The sequence below is a fragment of the Chrysemys picta genome, chromosome 3 (genome assembly GCF_011386835.1).
Source record: "Chrysemys picta bellii isolate R12L10 chromosome 3, ASM1138683v2, whole genome shotgun sequence".
NCBI lineage: Eukaryota > Metazoa > Chordata > Testudines > Emydidae > Chrysemys > Chrysemys picta.
In genome coordinates, this window is record NC_088793.1 from 127217151 (window position 1) to 127237047 (window position 19897).

A 19897-nucleotide genomic window follows, 5' to 3' on the forward strand; every position below is an offset into this window, starting at 1 on the left:
GAGGGCATACATGCATCTGGGGGCACGTGTCTGAGAGCTGCGTGTGGACGGTAGGGGCATTAGATTTAAACATATCACAGCCCATGTCACCCTTGCTCTGTAGGCATACCCTTGGCTCAGTGTTGGAGCACTTCACTCTTAGGTGTCCTGCCATACCCCCAAGTCAGGCACCCAGGCCCTAGTACAATTCATGGGACGAGAGAGGTGCCTAAGAATGGAATCCACAAACACCAGCACACTGAGTGGGGGAGACATTTAAGAAGCCAATAGGATATGCTGAGAAGAGGGGTGTGGCTTAAGCTCGGCTCCTCAGAGGGAGCTAGGTGCCTAAGTCCTTTCTTGCAAAAAGAAAAGAAAACATGATGGTGGTGTAACTTCCATTCTAATCTTTAGCCGAATATGCAGGGCTGGCTCCAGGTTTTTTGCCGCCCCAAGCAAAAAAAAAGAAAAAAAAAAGAAAAAAGAAAAACACCGGAGAGCCGCCGCCGAAGAAAAGAAAGAAAAAAAAGGCTGGAGTGCTGCCCCAAGCACACACTTGGGACGCTGCTGCCTAGAGCCGGCCCTGCCAATATGCGAGAGGCCTAGGTTCAATTCCATCCTACATCTGGTATAGATCAGGGACTTTAACTTGCGCCTCCCTCCTCCCAGAAGGGTGCAAAAACCACCAGGCTATGGGGTATTCTAGGATGAGGTGCTCTGAATCTTTCCTGTTGAAGCTATTCCACTGTGTATAAATACTTCAATAGTCATTGGCCCAGAGAAAGAATGACTATAGCCCACTGGTTAGGGTACTCACCTGGGAGGGGGAGATTCAAATCCACACACACACACACACACACACACACACACACACACACACACACACACACACACACACACACAGCAGTGCCCTGAACACTAACTGGAAGCTCTGGATACTACCACAGTACAAACAAAAATTAAGAATATAATAATAAAGATGATACTTATCACTACATAATGTTGTCCCTCAAAAGCAGTAATGTACATACTTTCCCCCACCTAGGATTCAAAGTATATATTTTAAGGAGTTAGGGCCAAAATACAAGCTCCCTCTCTGCAACAGCCTCATTCAACTCTAACTGAGGTTAATGGGAGTTGGATCAGGCTGGGATGTCCCTACTTGCTTTTGGAGACTGGCACATATTGTCAAGAGCCAATATGTTTAGTACTTATAAAATGCTATTCCCTCACACTGGAAACCACAGATGCTGGATTTATTACACAAGTCAGTGTATTGCACAACCTCTAGAAGGCATTTTTAAAAAGACCTAGCGGGGAAAATAATCTACCTTTCCTGATTTATTAAATGAGTGACTTACAAAATAATTTAGTGTCTTTCTGCAATAGATTGTTTTAATTTTTCTGTCAAGTCTGAAAGTCATCTCAGGTTTTATCCTTTGAAGTTGCACATTAGCTCAACCAGCAGCTTCTCTCCTATTCTGATGCTGATTTATTTCTTGCCAAATGGAATGATGTTTTGCTCTTTAAAACTTGACATCTCCCTGGCTCTACACACTGAGATAGTTAGGAATGAAGTAGTAGAAATTAACTATAAGTAACAGGTCATTTCCGATAGACCCATTAGGATTCCTAATCTTTCCCTAGCTTCCAAGCACATGCACTTAATCTCCATTTTCCTCGCAGACCAGTTAAGATTAAGTGATACAATGTATTACTCCCTTCACTAGGATTTTGATAACAGTTAATGCTTAGTCACATTATTTCAGTTCCTATTTCATTATGCTGATGGATCATCTAAAGTGTTAAACTAAACTTCACCCAAAAAATCCCAAATTAATGAAATGTTTCCTTAATCCAGTTGTTTTCCTTTCCCCATAAGGGCAATAAATTCTTTCTTTTTAATTCTAGTTTAATAGACATCTGGAATTCTCAGTGTGGGCACATCTGGGGTTCCACAAAATGAGAGAGTAGGGTGGAGTCACCCTTGCTGGAGACCTCACCAAATTTGAAATATTTGCTGGGCATAGAAGAATGTGTTTTGTATCTAGTGCTCTGCAAAGTCAGTGATCTGTTTTCATTTTTAGTTTATGCAGATTCAAACCTCGGAGTTTTGTTGTTGATATTGACCCAAACAGCTCCTCAAACTCACATTTAGTGAGATAGCCGTGTTTTGCCGGTTTTCAGGTTAAAATAATATGAAACCAAGAAATTTCACATACTTTCTACCCCAAACCATGAATTGACTCATCTTTGCTTTCTCTAACTTCAACTCAAGTTTCTTCAAAACTTAGGTTTCAGATTTTGTATGCAAGTTTTGTCTAGCTCTTACTGTAATCATGGAGTAAGGAAAATCCTATACTTAAGGTACAAGACTGCTAATCAGGGGATCTGGATTCTGAGTGAACTCCTGGCCCTGCTGAAGCCAATGGCAATTTTGTTATTGACTTCAGTGGGGCCAGGATTTCACCCTCCATACCCAACTCTGCCTTAGACTTCCTGTGTTATCTTGGGCAAGTAACTTAATCTCTCTGTTCCTCAGTTTAACTTTGTGTAAAGAAAGGGATAATATCATCTTCTTATCTCACAAAGGTGTAGTGAAGTTTAATTGATTAATATTTGTGAGCATCTTAGGTGCTAATGTGACGAGTGCCTATAAGCAAAATAATGACCATCGTTTCATGTTGGTTTTACTGTGTTTAATTGGTATTCACATTCTACATGGTCTGACAAAAGCTGAATGGCAAATAAAATGCTATAGTTGGAATTACTAGACAACACCAGTGACTCATGACAAGTTGCTATTTTCTCATGATATTCTGTATGCTGAAGACATTCTTTAAACTGAGACTGGTAAATCAGTTGGAATGATTATTGTGCGAAGAAAAAATGAAAAGGGGAAAAGAATGGAGTGATTAATAAATTGTATTTATAAGGAATCCCTAACAAGAATTTTATATATCAAAAAGCATCACAAAATATAGATAGATCAGCATCATGCTGTCCCCATTCAGCCTACAGGCACTGTAACTTTCCTCACACAAAAAGGCAGAGCCTGACTCTTTTCCCCTTGCATGGTGAATGTTTAAAGTGTTTCTGAATGGTATTTTCAAGTGTATCCCAAATAATAATTTCAATCTGCTACACTGACTATTCCTACCCTATCAGAGTGCCTGCTATTTCATTAGCCCTGGCATTTAGAAGGAGAAAGAGGCCACAAGTCCCCAGAATAAACTGTGGATGAAACAGACTAATTGGTCTCAAAATCAAAACATATGGCTTCTTTCAGGATCTTGACTTTTTAAATACTCGTGTAAAGTAAACATTTGCAATTCCTCATGAAAGGCACTTTCCTCCCTGAATCCTCTTGACCTTCAGTGACCTTCCTTCCCAACTGCACATTGCTTTACCCCTGGGGATGATTAAATGTTGAGAGGCTTTTTTTCCCTTTTATCCCCCACATTTGTCTCCAAGGGCTGACTGAAGAACTGGCTTGAAAAACGAACCTTGATCAGAAAGATAGAATATGCCAAGCAGGATTGCTCCACCTGCGAACCCCACAGCTGGACGTTAGGGGGGAAAATTGCTGTTCACACATGGTGTCTCTGAGCTTTGCAGTCAAATAGGGGAAAACACGGGGGGGGGGGGGGAGGAAATCACCAAATACCCAGCAGAGAAGCTAAGTATTCAATCTTTGAACAGTGAGGCAGTCAGACTGCCTACCATACCAGTGAGAGACGAGCAGTGCAAGAAGAGAAAGTCCTAGATTAAAAAAAAAAAAAAATGGTCACCAGGACAAGATATTCTTAAATGTGGCCTATGGCTGCCCATTCCCTCTAACAGCAAGGCCTGGACAAAGCTGATTGACTACAGGCTGTTATTGCTGGTGAACTCAATTACAGAATTCCTATTCATCTTTAAGGCCCAGCTTCAGGAAAACATCCCTACTCAGGATGCTTAATTTTAATATATGCTAAAATCTCATTGCAGCCTTTCTATTCATTATTATTATTTGCATTCTGGTAATGCCTAGAGGTCCCAGCCCTAATGTGCCAGGCACTGTAAAAACTTCTAAGGAGATGATCCATACACTGAAGTATAACCTGGTAGTCAGTGTGTGTTATGTGCCTGATCCATAGAGGGTGAGAGTCTGTTACAACCCCCAGCTACAGAGGCTGGTGCTTTAGTTCAGGCCTTCAGCTCTGGATGTCCCTGAGTCGATCCCTGGAGCTGGCCAAGTTGGTGGCCATTGCATATGTACCTGGACTTAAGCACACATTATAGTTCTTTCTTGGACTGTAGCCTACAGAAATATGCAAGTGGCTATTAGAGTGGTGGACATTTAATTTGGAAAGAGATTCCCATGAGACTCCTTCCCTAAGGTTCTCTTTAAAGGATGGAATAGAAACTAACCAGGACTATGAGAAACAAAGGGACAGGTTGTTCCTGACCTTTGCACAGATGATGCAGAGGTAGACTGAAGGCTAGATCCACAAAGGAATTTTGGCTCCTAACTGCCACTTTAGGCACCTAGGTCCAAAATGCAGAACCTTAAAATCCCTGCTCAGCTGCTGTCTAATGCTCTAACCTACATTCCATAGGCATCTACGTTTCTGCCAATAAAGACCCCTACTTGCCTAAAAATCTGCCAGTGAGCATGCTCACAAGTGCCTACGTCCTGATGCCTGGCATCTACCTTATGTCTAAGCCCTGGCAGGATCCTCACTGTAGGCATTCCACTACCCATGTCACAATATGCCAGGCTGGCTTTGTCCTGAAGGGAAGCCTTGCAGATATGTTCTTGTTAATAAGCTGAAATCACCCTATCCGTTTAACTAGGAGTCTGGTGAACAGGACATTAGAGGAACAGATGCTATGAAAGCAACAGTTACAGTTTCCAAACAACAGTTTTTAGGATGTAACAAACATTTCCAAACGTCTGAAAATCTTTCTGCACATGTGGAATAAAGGGAGCAATTACTTTGACTAAAAGGAATAAGTGATCACTGAAGATTTGGTATTTTATATCCTGGATATAACCACTCCAAGTATGTGTGTTTTTGTAATAGAAGAATATGCCAATTTCTGTTGTCTCTCTCATTATAAGGTATCCTCATTTGTATCCTTTTTTAGTTCTAATTTGTGAAACTTGATGACCAGGACGTTCCTTCCAGTCCTATATCCGGTGTTCCCATGCAAAACAAACTCTTAAAACATTCTAAATCATACTTGCAGATAAGAAGATAGAATCTAATGTTCTGGCAATACTGCTAACATGGGATGGCCGATTTTTTTAGGTCTGGACTACAAAATAATTTCATTGCTTCACCTCCAGATGTTACTTTAAACTGACTTAGTTTAATGAGTACAAAAGGCTGTGTGGACATTAAACCAAAATTAACAAACATCTCAAAGTGCGAGATGCTCCAGTGATTTGGGTGCTAGCCTAGAAACTGGGTCCAGTTCCCTGTTCTACTACAGACTTTCTGTGTGATCTTGGGCACTTGCTCTCTTTCTGTGCCCCACGTCCCCATCTGTAAAATGGGGACAATCACTGCCTCACAGGGGGGTTCTCAGGGTACAAACAGTAAAGGTTGTGATGTGCTCAGATAGTATGGTAGTAGGAGCCATATAAAGTACTGCCCTACAAGACTTTTTGGTTGATTTAAATGGATTACAGAGTAGCAGCCGTGTTAGTCTGTATCCACAAAAAGAACAGGCTGTAGTCCACGATAGCTTATGCTCTAATAAATTTGTTAGTCTCTAAGGTGCCACAAGTACTCCTGTTCTTTAAATGGATTAGGAATCAATTTAAAGTTAACCAAAATACATCACTCTTAAATGGAAATAAGACTGTTCAAATGTAAGGACAGAGGGGACGTGTGTGTGTGTGTGTGTGTGGGGGGGGGCAATGTGAAGTCACATGTCCTCCCTCTCCCCAAAATATTTGCTGGTTGGCTTGTACTGAGCATGCTCAGTAACACTGCTGAAGGTGGCTGGCCTCACTCTACTGTCCCTGCCCCCTGACTATCGGCAGGCACAGGTCATCTCTGAGCAAGGGATTACACTGATTTAACTAAGTTGGTGCAGAAATCTAAGTTAGACCAGTGCAACTTTCTTACATAGACAAGGCCTTAAACACAGGCACATCATATGTCCATGCAAACAGAGAATTGAGTGAACAAAGCATGCATGTACATATGCCAGTAGATCTTTGAGCATGTTACTGCCTGGTTTTACATGTAATTACATGTTTGTATATGCACACATAATTTTTAAGGGCACATATCAGGTTCCTATGTTAGAAAATTTGGCCCTTACTGACTTTTTTAAAAAGGATCTAGCATAATTATTTTAGTGTGGAATCAAAGATTACACGGAGAACAATGTTTTTGGGGAAGAGAAGTTTGGATGTGACCCTCATTGGGTGACAATAACAGGAGGTGGGACACAGAGCAGCTGCTTAGCCCCAATAAGAGGCATTTCTGTTTTAACCAGCGTTTCATTTTAGGAACTTCTTTGACATCCTTAAGTTCACAGCTGACACTGGATGACATTCTCTGTTGCTGAAAATGAATCATTGGCAAGATGGAAGTAAATCTGAGCATTATTTGCATATGTGATAAAATAAGTCATAAACTGAGACCTAAAGGTCCCAAAGGGGAGACGTAGGGCATAAATATTAAAAATCTTGCATAGTGTGAGAAGAAATGTGTGTCTATAATTTTTGTTGCTGCATTAATAGTTCATGTGAAGTTGCTAACTACCATGGTGCAAGTTTTCCTCCTCTTGCTGATAATGAGCTCTCAGTTGGACCCACACAGTTCCTTCATTTGCAATGCAGGTAAGAAGCAGACAAGCATACACTTGTCTTTGAAAAGCACTGAGTGCGAACCTCAAGGGAAACTACTCTTGAGATCTACAGATGAAAAGTGGTTTATAAGAGCTAAGTATTATATTATGTGTTATTAGTATTATGAAGCTATTTTTTTTAAAATTCAGAAGTAATTACATTGAGAACTGCTATTTTAAAAAAGGAACCTGGCACATCTGGTGGATGAACTAGCTTTGAAAATAAGTGACAAACTTGGAAATAACATGCTGAGGACACGCCCGAAGAAAATTCCACCATCTTTTTTAGTACTTAATGAACTGGCTCAGATAAAAGACCCACACAAACCTTTAGCACAACTTTATAACAGAAAAACCTCTGAGGTTCTACAATGTTCAGACACCTTCAGTCATTTTACTGCACTATTTTTCATTCTCACACACCTGTGTGTCTAGAAGCTGAAGTGCTGAAATACAGTACTGCAAATAAACAAACAAATAAATAAATAAAAACAAAAGGTGTTCTTTACACAATATTTACAATCACACAGTATTTCTAAAAGCACTAAGGACTAGTAACCTCATGTGAAAGCATGATCTTGTGAGGTTTCCACCTGCTTCTAGAGTTGCCAGATCTGATAACTTCATGCTTATAAGAAATGAACCTTCTCTCATCACTGCTATTCATTTAATTTTGCTAACAGAATGTATATTACACTTGTCATTTCAGAAAATGTGGACCAATACAGATCAATATTCTGACAATTAACACCTAAGAGAAGCTGTTGGATCTTGTTAGAGGGTTCATGTTGTTAGCATTATGTGTACCCCTTTTTGTTCAATGCAGAAATACAGCACAGCTGAGATTTTCAAAGCTGTCAACGGTATTTAGATGCACAGTTCCCCATTCATTTCAAAGGCTATTATGCTTCTAAATTGGCTTTGAAATTCTCAGTTTTCCACCATTTGCAAGCAATGAAGTTCACACAGGGTTGGTTTTTTTTTTTTTTTTTTTGGGGGGGTGGGGGGGAGGTAAGCAAAGATTTTCAGTAGAATTTACACCAAATGTTAAAGAAGAAACTCATCTTCCTTTTTTCTGTTCTTGAATTGTGAGGCCTTCTCCTATCACTGCAAAAGAATTTCCTGTGATTCTGAAATTAAAACAGTATGTGGCTAGGACAACCCCTGTCTCAGATAACAGACCTGTAAATACAGCTTCCCTGACATAATTTGGCAATATGGTATAAACACACAGGACAGTGAATTGAAAAGGCATGATGCATACTCTGACACATTAGGGCAGGACATTAGCCAGAAAAAAGAAAAAGAAAATGTTACATAGATACAAGCTCTCATTAGGTGAGCTAAATAGCATGTTAGCAAAAGCATGATAGTGTTCCCTAGAGAAATATGCACTCCACCACTGTCCATGGACACCTGCAAAGGGGGAGTCTCATGCAACAGGGAGGAGGATTTTGTAGATGAGGAAGAGGAGGAGAATGTGCAGCAGGCAAGCGGTGAACCCATTCTCCCTGGCAGTCAGGACCTTTTCATCATCCTGGAGCTTTTCATCATCCCAAGGCGGGATCCTGGACCCTGAAGCCGGAGAAGGCACCTCTGGTGAGTGCACATTTATAACTGCAGTACAGGGTTTAAAAGCAATTGTGTTTAATGTTTGACTTGCCCTGAAGAATTGGGATGCGTTCGCGGCCAGTACAGCTACTGGAAAAGTCTGTTAACGTGTCTGGGGAGGGAGCGGGAATCCTCCACGGACATCTCCATGAAACTCTCCTGGAGGTACTCTGAAAGCCTTTGCAGAAGGTTTCTGGGGAGGGCTGCCTTATTTCCTGTGCCACGGTAGGACACTTTAACACACCAAGCCAGTAGCAGGTAGTCTAGAATCATTGCAGCACAAAGCATGGCAGTGAATGGCCCTGGGTTTTGGTCACATTCAAACAATATTCGATCTATATCTTTCTGTGTTAGCCTCAGGAGAGTAATATCATTCATGGTCATCTGGTTGAAATAGGGGAATTTTTGCAAGGGAACAGTAAAAGGACCCCGTTCATGCTGGGCTGTTTGCGCTTGGCTAAAAGGGATCATCCCTGAGAATAGCCACGCAGTGGGCAGAGGGGTAAAGGGACCATCCCAGAAAATAGCCATGCGGTGGGGTGGAGGGAGGTGTGTGCTGCACATCCACCTGAAAACCGCAGCCCCTCCTTTTAAATGGCAAACCCAACCGGCATTGCTTGCTATGGGAAAGGAGAGCGCTGTGGTTTGAAAACATTCCCACATGTTATGAAGGCAGAAGAAGCCAACCCCACGTACCCTTTGGCTTACCAGGGCTGCCTGGAAACTGAATTCTGTTGCCCAGCTGTGCATGATGTGTCACCATACCAGCAGGCGCTCAATATAAAAGGCAAAATGCAACCTTGTACCTAAAGCACATGGCCTGTCTGCTGTGAATTGCTTGATTCACTGCGAAAGAGTCTCCCTTTTGTTCTCAGAAATGTATCATCTTAAATTTTACTCTCCCTTTTTATCCCCCACGCAGGTGCAAATGTTTCTATGCTCCCCCATCATCTCCATCCCAGAGGTTATCACAGATTAGAAGGCAAAAAAACCACACTCACGATGACATGTTTTCCGAGCTCATGCAGTCCTCCTGCACTGATAGGGCACAGCTGAATGCATGGAGGCATTCAGTGGCAGAGGCCAGGAAAGCATTATGTGAGCACAATGAGAAGAGGCAGGAGGTGATGCTGAGGCTAATAGGGGAGCAAACGGACATGATGAGGCATCTGTTGGAGCTGCAGGAAAGCCAAAAAGAGCACAGACCGCCGCTGCATCCACTGTATAACCACCTGCCCTCCTCCTCAAGTTCCAAATCCTCCTCACCCAGATGCCCAAGAATGCGGGGGGGAGGCTCTGGGTACCCAGCCACTCTACTCCAGAGGATGGCCCAAGCAACAGAAGGCTGTCATTCAAACAGTTTTGATTTGTAGTGTGGCTACAATAAGCCATGTGGCCTTGTCCTTCCCTCCTCCCCTACCCCACCTGGGCTACCTTGTCAGTTATCTCACTTTTTTTTTTTTAGTTAATAAAGAAAGAATGCATGATTTCAAAACAATAGTGACTTTATTTCCTTTGCCAGCTGTGATCAAAGGGGGGAGGGTGGTTGGCTTACAGGGAATTAAAATCAACAAAGGGGGTGGGTTTGCATCAAGGAGAAACACACACAACTGTCACATCATAGCCTGGCCAGTCATGAAACTGGTTTTCAAAGCCTTTCTGATGCGCAGCGTACCTAGCTGTGCTCTTCTAATCGCCCTGGTGTCTGGCTGCTCAAAATTGGCTGCCAGGTGATTTGCCTCAACCTCCCACCATGTCATAAACATTTCCCCCTTACTCTCACAGATATTATGGAGCACACAGCAAGCAGCAATAACAAATGGGAATATTGGTTGCGCTGAGATCTAACCTACTCAGCAAACAGCACCAGCGAACTTTTAAACATCCAAAGACACATTCTACCATCATTCTGCACTTGCTCAGCCTATAGTTGCTCCTTACTACTGTCCAGGCTGCCTGTGTACAGCTTCATGAGCCATGGGAGCAAGGGGTTCCGTCTATTGCCCCACCACAGTTAGGGAACCCCATTGCAGCAAAGCCATCCACTATGACCTGAACATTTCCCAGAGTCACTACCCTTGCTAGCAGAAAGTCAGTGATTGCATTGGCTATTTGGATCACAGTAGATTTGCCCACTCCAAATTGCTACCGGTCAGTCGGGAATCAATCAGGCATTGCAAGCTTCCACAGGACTATTGCCAATCGCTTCTCAACTGTCAGGGCAGCTCTCATCTTGGTATTCCTGCACTTCAGGGCGGGGGAAAGCAACTCACAAAATTCAAGGAAAGTGGCCTTATGCATGCGAAAGTTTCACAGCCACCGGGAATCATCCCATACCTGCAACACTATGCGGTCCCACCAGTCTGTGCTTGTTTGCTTGGCCCATAATTGGTGTTCCACTGTATCAACCTGCCTCACTGCCACCATGATGTCCCAATTGCCACATGCCGTGCTTTCAGGAACGTCTGTGTCCATGTCCTCCTCACAATCGTCCTCGTGCTGGCGTTTCCTGCTGGCATACTACAGGATAATTTACGAGGTGTTTACAATGCTCACAACAACAGTGGTGGGCTGAGTGGGCTCCATGCTTGCCGTGCTATGGCGTCTGCACCGGTAACCAAGGAAAAAAGGTGCAAAACGATTGTCTGCCGTTGCTTTCACAGAGGGAGGGATGGGAGACCGACGACATGTACCCAAAACCACCCGCGACAATGTTTTTGCCCCATCAGGCATTGGGAGCTTAACCCAGAATTCCAATTGGCAGTGGAGACTATGGGAACTGTGGGATAGTGCACCGCTCTGTGAGTTGATGCTAGCCACAATATTGAGGACGCACTCCGCCGACTTAATGCGCTTAGTGGGGACATACACAGTCGACTGTATAAAATCGCTTTCTAAAGATCGACTTTTATAAAATCGATCTAATTTCATAATGTAGACATACCCTAAGACTTAGTTTGCAATTAAATGGCAATCTAAAGACACTATTAAATGGTGCTGCTAAGTGGCAGTTCTCCCATTTTCTCATTAACAGCTCTTTGGATGAAATCTCTACCCACTGGGTCAAATTCTATTATAGTGCAGAGGTATCTATGCTGTTGTTAAAGTTGTGTTGCAGAGTTTGGTTTTAACAGAAGCTTTATTTAAATGGTTCTTTTGTAAAAAATAAACAAACAAAAACTCATCGAAATAGCATAACACAAAACCAGAGAATATAAAGTTTGAGACTATTTGAAATTTCCATGGTGGTTTGATGAAGAATGAATTATACAGAGAAAATAACAAGAGAAAAAAAAATCACCTGTTAGCAATTTTTTCATTAGATTGTCTCACTTTTTTATGTACCCTTTTGCAAGAACACAGAAGCGCTCTGGGACCTGTCTTTTCACCACATTATTGCTCCTCAGGTGCTGATTCCTAGAATGTCAGTTATACATCAGCAATGTTTGTCTACAGAACATTTATAATTTTTTCATATAACAGAAAACACGTGCTCTAAAGTGACCCCACAAAAGTTTAATCTGACCACAAATCTGCCACAATGTAAATGCTCTTTTACTCATTTCTGGGGGAGGCTAATATAGATGACCAACTGACTTTCCTTTATCTAATACTCCTCTAGCCTACAGGAAGGGTCCCTGAGCTGGGAAAGTGAAGACCAAGACTTGAAATCTCATATCTTCTAAGTGCTGTTTAAATTCCCTCACATTTCATTACCCTGATTATTAGCAACAGCCTTAAATCCCAACCTAGAGGCAGGTAGGGAGAGCTGCAGAACACCCTCCCCGCCCCCTTCAATTTTTTTTAAAATTAAGGTAACAGAGTTTATGCAAGAACCCAGATCTCTAGCATGATAAACTACAGCATTAGCCACTGCCCCACACAGTAGCTAACCCAAGATGGGTTGTCCTATCTTTAACAGCTATAAATCACACTCCTCCTAGAGCCAGGAACGGAAACTAGGATTCCTGATCACCAATATTCTACTGCTGACTAGTAAATAGTTGTGGAACCCATTGGGAAAATGGGTATCAAGTTGTTCTCCTCTAGTGACTGGTTTACAGAGAAGCTAGCAATTACTCCTATAGTTCAAGGAGTAAGGGTCAGAATAACGAATCACAAGGGATTCAAACCCTGCTGCCGATCATGTAAGAGGATGGCATAGCTAAATGTGATTTACACAGTGAGACCTCTTTAATACACACTTTGTACTGAAAAACTTTGCTAACTGTAAATGATGGTTGGAATCACCAAAATACACATTCCACATGGCTGCCATTTGCCACACATTTTGCTTGTGTAAACCATGGGTCAGTCTGTATTATTTGTCCCCCTCGCTGCCCAATTCACAGAGGATAAAAGTCTGTAGCAGCTCACACCATGTGTGCCTGGCTCTTTAGCACAAGCTGTAAAACACTCATGCTTTTTACTTCTGCATTGGTTCAGTCCTTGCAGGGCCAGCTCCAGGGTTTTGGCCGCCCCAAGCAGCCAAAACAAACAAACAAAAGCCGCGATCGCGATCGTGATCTGCGGCGGCAATTCGGCGGGAGGTCCTTCACTCCCAGGTGGAGTGAGGGACCGTCCGCCGAATTGCCGCCGAATACCTGGACGTGCCGCCCCTCTCCAGAGCGGCCGCCCCAAGCACCTGCTTGAGAAGCTGGTGCCTGGAGCCGGCCCTGAGTCCTTGGTATTGGCCAGGATGGTGGCCATGACAGTTGGAAGTGTGCCGCACTGACATATTTGCACATTGAATGGTATGCTTCATATTGGCAGTGATGGGGGAACCCAGTGGAAGAGGGAGTGCAACAGACAGACCTGCTGATGTAATTCAGTTACACACACCCTGCTGTTATTGTATCCAAGTCCAGAAGTCTGTGAGAGGCTACATTGTGCTTTTGAAAGTGAGTGATGACAATCTCATTGACAGAGGTTCCCTCCAATTGACAGGTCCTGTTGTCACTTTTAAACATGGAGGGTTTCTCTTTGTGTACTTATTAATTTCATTTTAAATGGGGATAAACTGTAACGAACAAAGAATTTACTGAAGCACATCACAACCTCTCACCCTTTTCAGGTGGCTCAACACCGTCAGGAGTAATGCATACCTCAACTTCAATAAACCTGCACTCTAGTCCAAAGCTTTAACATTGACCTCAGCAGCGTGAAGGCACAGTAAGTTTCCAATTGCATGGCATGTGTGACAGACAGATGTGCTGATCTGTTAATATAAAATTGATATAAAGCACAAGAGGTCCTAGCTAAGGTTTTGCATTAGAGTGCAGGTTTGATGAAGCTGGGGATATGTATTGATTGCTTTTGGTAGCTGGTGGAGATGGAAGTTGAAGCCCTACAGAATGCAGCATCAGCAGCATTGTAGACAATATTATGGCAGAAAGAAATGCACAACAACGCTTTCCCCTTAACTTCTTATGTCTGTTCTTTTAAGCGTTTGGGTGGATGGGGGATTTCCTGCTGCAACCTTAACTGCCACAAACCATAGCTTTTGTTTACTAATACTTATTTGCATTGGTCAAAATCCACAGTAATTCCACTGAAGTCCAAGGGAATAGTGCAGATACTGTGGTAACCATATCTCTTCCTCTTGGTAAAATTAGCAAGTCACTAAATACCACTAAGGTAGAGGGAAAGGCTGATCTGGCTGTTAGGTTACTAGCCTGAGCCTAAGGTGAGCTGAGTTCAATTCCCTACTCTACCAGAGAGTCTCTGTGTGGCACTTACTCTCTGTATCTTACTTACCCATCTATAAAATAGTAAGACTAATACTTCCTAGCCTCATAGGGTGTTGTACTTTAAAAACTGTATGGTGCTCAGCTACTGGATGGGCCATATGAATACCTTAGATAGGTCTCTGCCCTAAAACAGCTTCCTTTCATATCCCTAAGCTCCTATCATACTTTTGAGTACTATATACTGTAAATTACACAAGTAGTACTACTGAAGGGCCTTTCTCTGAAAGTCTGGGGAAACATTCATATGATGAATATAAAGATATATCATGTTGCAGCTAAAGGCAAGCAATAGAAAACAATATAAATGATTGCTTTTTACGAGTGCTAGAATAAGCTATTGCTCTACCTCTAGCAGAAAAATTCAGCAGTGTGAAGGTATCAATGACAGACAATATAAAGCAGACAAAATCCATTATGCTAGAGCCAGGGCTGTGTAGTGTGAATTCACGCACATGAATTACGTGATGAAATGAACAGCCCTCTCAAAAAGTTTGTCATAATTTGAAAAGTCTTGAGTGGCTTCCAATAAAAATAGGAAAGGGGAATGGAGCCAATCCTTTGCCATCATATTTCAGATTAGTTTCTTGTAGTAGATACTTTTAAAAGACAGACTTATTACACAGAAAGATACAAATGGGGATCAACTTTATGCCTTCACTGGAGTGACACCAGAGATTAATTTGACCTGCAATGTCACCCTATCATTTTGTGGTTTTAGTCTCACCTCTGAACAGTGCCGGTTTTCTGGGTTATCTTGTACTCTCAGACTAGGGTTTGTATCTCTTCTGTTTTCTGCAAGCCTAGCCAGCATGACATAAAGAAATACAATCTGCAGAGCTATCTACTTCTGTTGCACCTGCCCAACTTCTGCGTGCAAGTTTTGCAAATGCAAACCCCACACCAGTGTGTCCCCACATGGGCATTACCAGTCTTGCAAAAGCAAGGGTGGGCTTTGTACATGCAACCTGACCACTTTCAGGTACAAGGAGTCAGACAGTTTTGAAAATCTGATCATAAAGGGAAACAAAATAACTTGCAAGGCTGATGCAACAGGATGACATCACAGTATGACCTAACGATGGCAAAGCAAGATGTGACAGCAACTTAAGGCTGCATCATAGTGTGCCAACTGTGTCATGGCCTAGTATCACAATATTATGGCATCCACATTTGTCCTACAGAACACGTAGCGGCCGTGCAGCCCTACTTTAATATTATTTCCTTTTAGCTTTATTGTGATTTCCTTTCTTCTCTGCCTCCTCCCTTCCATCTTTTGGCACAGAACTCTCATTTTTGGAGGGCAGTTTCCGAGGATAGCTCCCATTATCCCAAGTTCTCCACAGCATAATAGCTCAATACAATCTTCTGCTGGAATAGAATCTTTTGGCTACAGTATTTAACCTCTAAACATATTAGATCAATTGCTCTATTTAGTTGCCCAGCAGGTTAAAAAATAGCTGCTGTAGACAAACTGACAACTTTGTCTCTAAGCCTCTAAATATTTAACAGTGGTGTATTGTACTAATGAATGAGTAACTAACAAACTCTCTCTCTTCCCCAACCTGCAATGAATAGATTTTAAAGTAGATGTGCACTGCACACAATAATAATGGAGCATTAATATTTATTGTTCTGCAGCACTCCGAATTGTGTGAGGCATCTTGCAGGATGCATACTTTGCACCAGGTCTCTGCCCTGAGGAGCTTACCATCTAATTTCAGACACAATGCAACAGAGGGGCAACTTAAGGAAGAGGCTGGGTTATGGGGAGGAAAGACAGAGGTCCCAGCAATAAGATTACACAGATGCTCAGCCAGGCGTGAACATAACATGGGTTATGCAAAGTGACAGAAATAGAGTTTAAAGCGGGTTGGTCAGGCCATTGCCCTCATTTAAATCTCTCCTATAGACCCATTTCTGCCTTGATGTCCACAAGAAGTTGTAGCCAATCGCTGAACCATGTTACACAAACTCCTTTGAATAACTTCACTCTTATTACTTTGACTTCTCTCTTTGCTCCCCGTACCACTGGTTTGTTGCCCCTTCATTGTATATTGTAAGCAATTAAATCCTAATCCTGGAAAGATTTACACATATGAAGCACTTCCTATACTGGGAATAATCCCATTTAAGTCAATGAGGCTGCTCACAGTGTGTAAATTTAAGCCCATGCACAAATCTTGGCAGGATCGGAACCTTAGATTGCAAATTCTTGGCACAGCAATCTCCTACACTTTACACGTTCTATGAGGTATCCAGCACAATTTTGGGAACTATGAAATAATACATAACATTCCATTTTCTGTGAATACCTCATGTTTATCAGAGAGAAGATCCATTATTCAGTCACCACATTCAATTCCATATTGATGTTATGGCTTGCTCTTGAGGCAAAGAAATATAGACAACTCTTCTATGCATCCCAGTCCAGTGGGCTATTGTATCCAAAGTGAGTTTCTGATCAGGGTCCTGGTTTAAAATTAACCAAGACTGGCCAAGTGGGAATAGGGCAATCTTTATTTCCTCTCACCAAACATCGGTAGCAGGGGAAAAAAAGAGAGGCATGTAAATTTAACAACTTCGTAAGCAACTCTAATGGAGAATGAAAGGAGTGCTGTGTGAGGATAAAGGTGGTCTTTGACCTCTCTGCATTCTGTATGGAAACTTACTGCAGACCTTTTAAACTGTTACATTTTAGGTCATTACTACAGGTAACTTGAACATAACACCAAGGCTCCCAACTTTCTAACCTCTTAATAAGAGGCTGCATTCTACAAAAGTGTCTTTGGATTTATGGGGGATTTAACTCCTTTTACAGGTAAAGGGAAATGCATTTCTCTGTGCAGCTAAATACCTAGAGAGAGTACGTGTGTGAGAGAGACCAGGTCCAGAGTCCATCCATTCGCATGAGTTAGTCCAGAAACCATTATTTAATTATTTCACTTCTAGGTGATAAATAGGATCAAGTAACTTCCAACACTCACAAGTCATCGCATCAATGAGAGAATGAGGGACAGAGTGCACAGTTCCCACACAGAGGTCTAGGCACTCAACACCTGAAGGCTCACACCCAGGGCTGGCTCCAGGCATCAGCGGAGGAAGCACATGCCTGGGGCGGCACATGCTAAGGGGCGGCATTCCGTCCATTCTTGGGGCAGCACAGTCTGGCAGTCTGGGCAGCTTTTTTTTTTGCTTCGGCAGTCCAGGTGGCTTTTTTTTTTTCCCCTCGCTTGGGGCAGCAAAAATGGTAGCGCCGGCCCTGCTTACACCTAGTTTTCTAAACTGCTTTCAAAACAGTTTGCTCTAGCTCAGTGTGGACAAGGACAAATCCATGGTTTTACTGAGTTTGAAAACTAAGTTCTAGTCTATTAGAGTTGGATTCTGGCAGAGCCCCAAATTTGTAGTCCGGAATGGAAACACCTTGCACTAGGAGGCTATATAAACTCCTGCTGAAGAAAAGGGAAGGGAGTTCACCTGGGACATTACAGTAGCACTTTGTCTGATCCATACCTGTGCTTAACCAGTTCTCTTTTCAGCGGTGGATGGCAGAAGTGCACAAAGGTCTGAACATGTAATAACTACAGTGGGACCACCACTCTCAGCAGAGTTTGCAGGATCAGGCACCAAATCTGTGTTTAAAAAAATAAAAATAAACTGTTTTCACTCACCCTCCCTAAAAATAATACGAGAAAGAGCACTCAAACATCCTGATCCGCAGCAAACCTCACACACTCACTCCTACATCTACACACCCAGGAAAGACAAAGATAAAAGAAAGTTTAAAAAAATAAAATCTAAGGAAAGCTCCTTTCTCCCTTGGTCTGGTCTTATGCAGCAGGGAAAAGGCATTGATACAGCAGTGGTACTTTCTTTCTGAAGTTCTCTTACATACCACTTCCTCCTCACAGTCAATATTTAATTAACATGTAAGAATTGCCTGATCATATCCTTCTTTGAAACATTTGGCTTGAAGCATAACCCTCACATCAGTAGGAGGGCTTGCAGCAAATTAATACAAAATGAATGGGATTTTTAGTTTTCAAAAGGCAGACACGGAGGTTGGAATTTTCAGAGGGGACTTTCGATGAGAGTTAGCCAACTAATGCTCTTAGGCAATTTTGAGAATCCCAGCCCCAATCTATATCAAATCGGGGAGAAAATTGAGCAGTAAGAATCTGATATTTTAGTGCTCAATAGTAAAAGGCTGCGCTAAAGCTCAGGTATGCTATCTCATACAGCAATCATAATGGAAGTTTAAAATATTTGGTTACACGACATATTCTGTTTCTCTGATCCTTCCCTATTTCCTTTCATCTACTTAATGGCTTCCCCTTGTAAGGTGTACATATGTTTCTTCTACCTGGTTCAAAAGCTGCCTTTTATTTATTAGTTAATCATTTAAAAGATCCAAAAGTCTAGCCCCAGGTAGACTTCCTTCCAGCATGCATAATGCATGAGCAATCCCAGGTGCATACAGGAAAGGCTTGAACTGTTACTCCTCAGTCTCCCCATTGCACTACTGCATAGCTGCTCAGCACAACATACACAGCATGTGCTATGGTGAGTGCCCCAGAGTTTTTCCAAGGGGGCATCTATGATTTTTTTCCATTAGAAGTCCTTTGTCACTCAGAGACTTTAAGGTCAGAAGGGACCATCGTGATCATCTAGTCTGACCTCCTGCACATTGCAGGCACGTTTGGAGTTGTCCCTCAGTACAGACTGGGATAAAGTTTTCAGAAGTGCCTAAGACATTTAAGGCTTGAGTCACAAAGAAGTGTTGGCCTTACCATTGCCATGCTGAACTTTTAAGAGCCTAGAAAATCACTGGGATTCACAAAGCCTAGGCTCCCTGTACAATGAATTGGGACAGACAGGTGCCTCAGAAGGGGATTCACAAAAGCCAGCACAATAGGAGGATCCTTGCCTAAGTTAGCTGAGGAGCGTGTGCTAAACTCTGCCCCTCTCTTGGAGATAGATGCCAGATTTAGGCACCTATCTCCACCTGGGATTCTCAGCTGCAAACCTTCTCTTGATGTTAGGCACCTATGTGATTTTAGCAAGTGAGGGGATGAGAGGGAGAGGAGGAGATGCTCCCTCATAAGTTTTAGTTTAGTGGTTAGGGTACTTCATCTGGGATATGGGAGACCGGGGTTCAAGTCCTGGGTCTCCCAGGTTGGCAGGCCTAACAACGAATATCACTCAGAGCATTTGAATAGGTGTCCAATTTCTAGAGAAATATATAGCCAATACATAGGGAAATTCATATTCACTTTTTAAATAAACCAACATGCAACACACAGTAAATGAAGCCTAACTAGCATGAAAATTTGAAAGCATGTAGATTTTTGGTATGAACTAAGGAACAGTTTCAGACCTGAAATCCTTATGTTTTATATTGTAATTGATTGAAAACCACAGTAATGTAATTTCCATTACATTTAGGGAAGGAATTTTGCATGAAGTTAATTTAGATCTAGAAGGATCTTATAAATCCACATCATATGTATACAAATAATTTGAACTCTGGGGTTAATTTTAATATAAGTCCTGTAGGGCAATGGGTAACAGACTTTAAAATAGTGACATTTTTATGCACAGAAAAGCTATCACAGGTCAAGAACTGAATGCTACCCAACCTGGGCCTTAGGCCAATATTCATAGATTCTAAAGCAAGAAGGGACCATTGTGATCATCTAGTCTGACTT

General features: G+C 42.2%; 1 long non-coding RNA gene across 2 annotated transcripts in view; it reads right to left on the reverse strand.

Moving 5' to 3' along the window:
- LOC135982404 (uncharacterized) overlaps positions 1–19897 on the reverse strand; it is a 112570-nt gene that overhangs the window by 80076 nt on the left and 12597 nt on the right. For both annotated transcript variants that reach the window (XR_010599752.1, XR_010599751.1), the window contains exon 3: positions 17703–17821. This is a non-coding gene — a long non-coding RNA (uncharacterized LOC135982404). The remainder of the gene's footprint in view (positions 1–17702; positions 17822–19897) is intronic.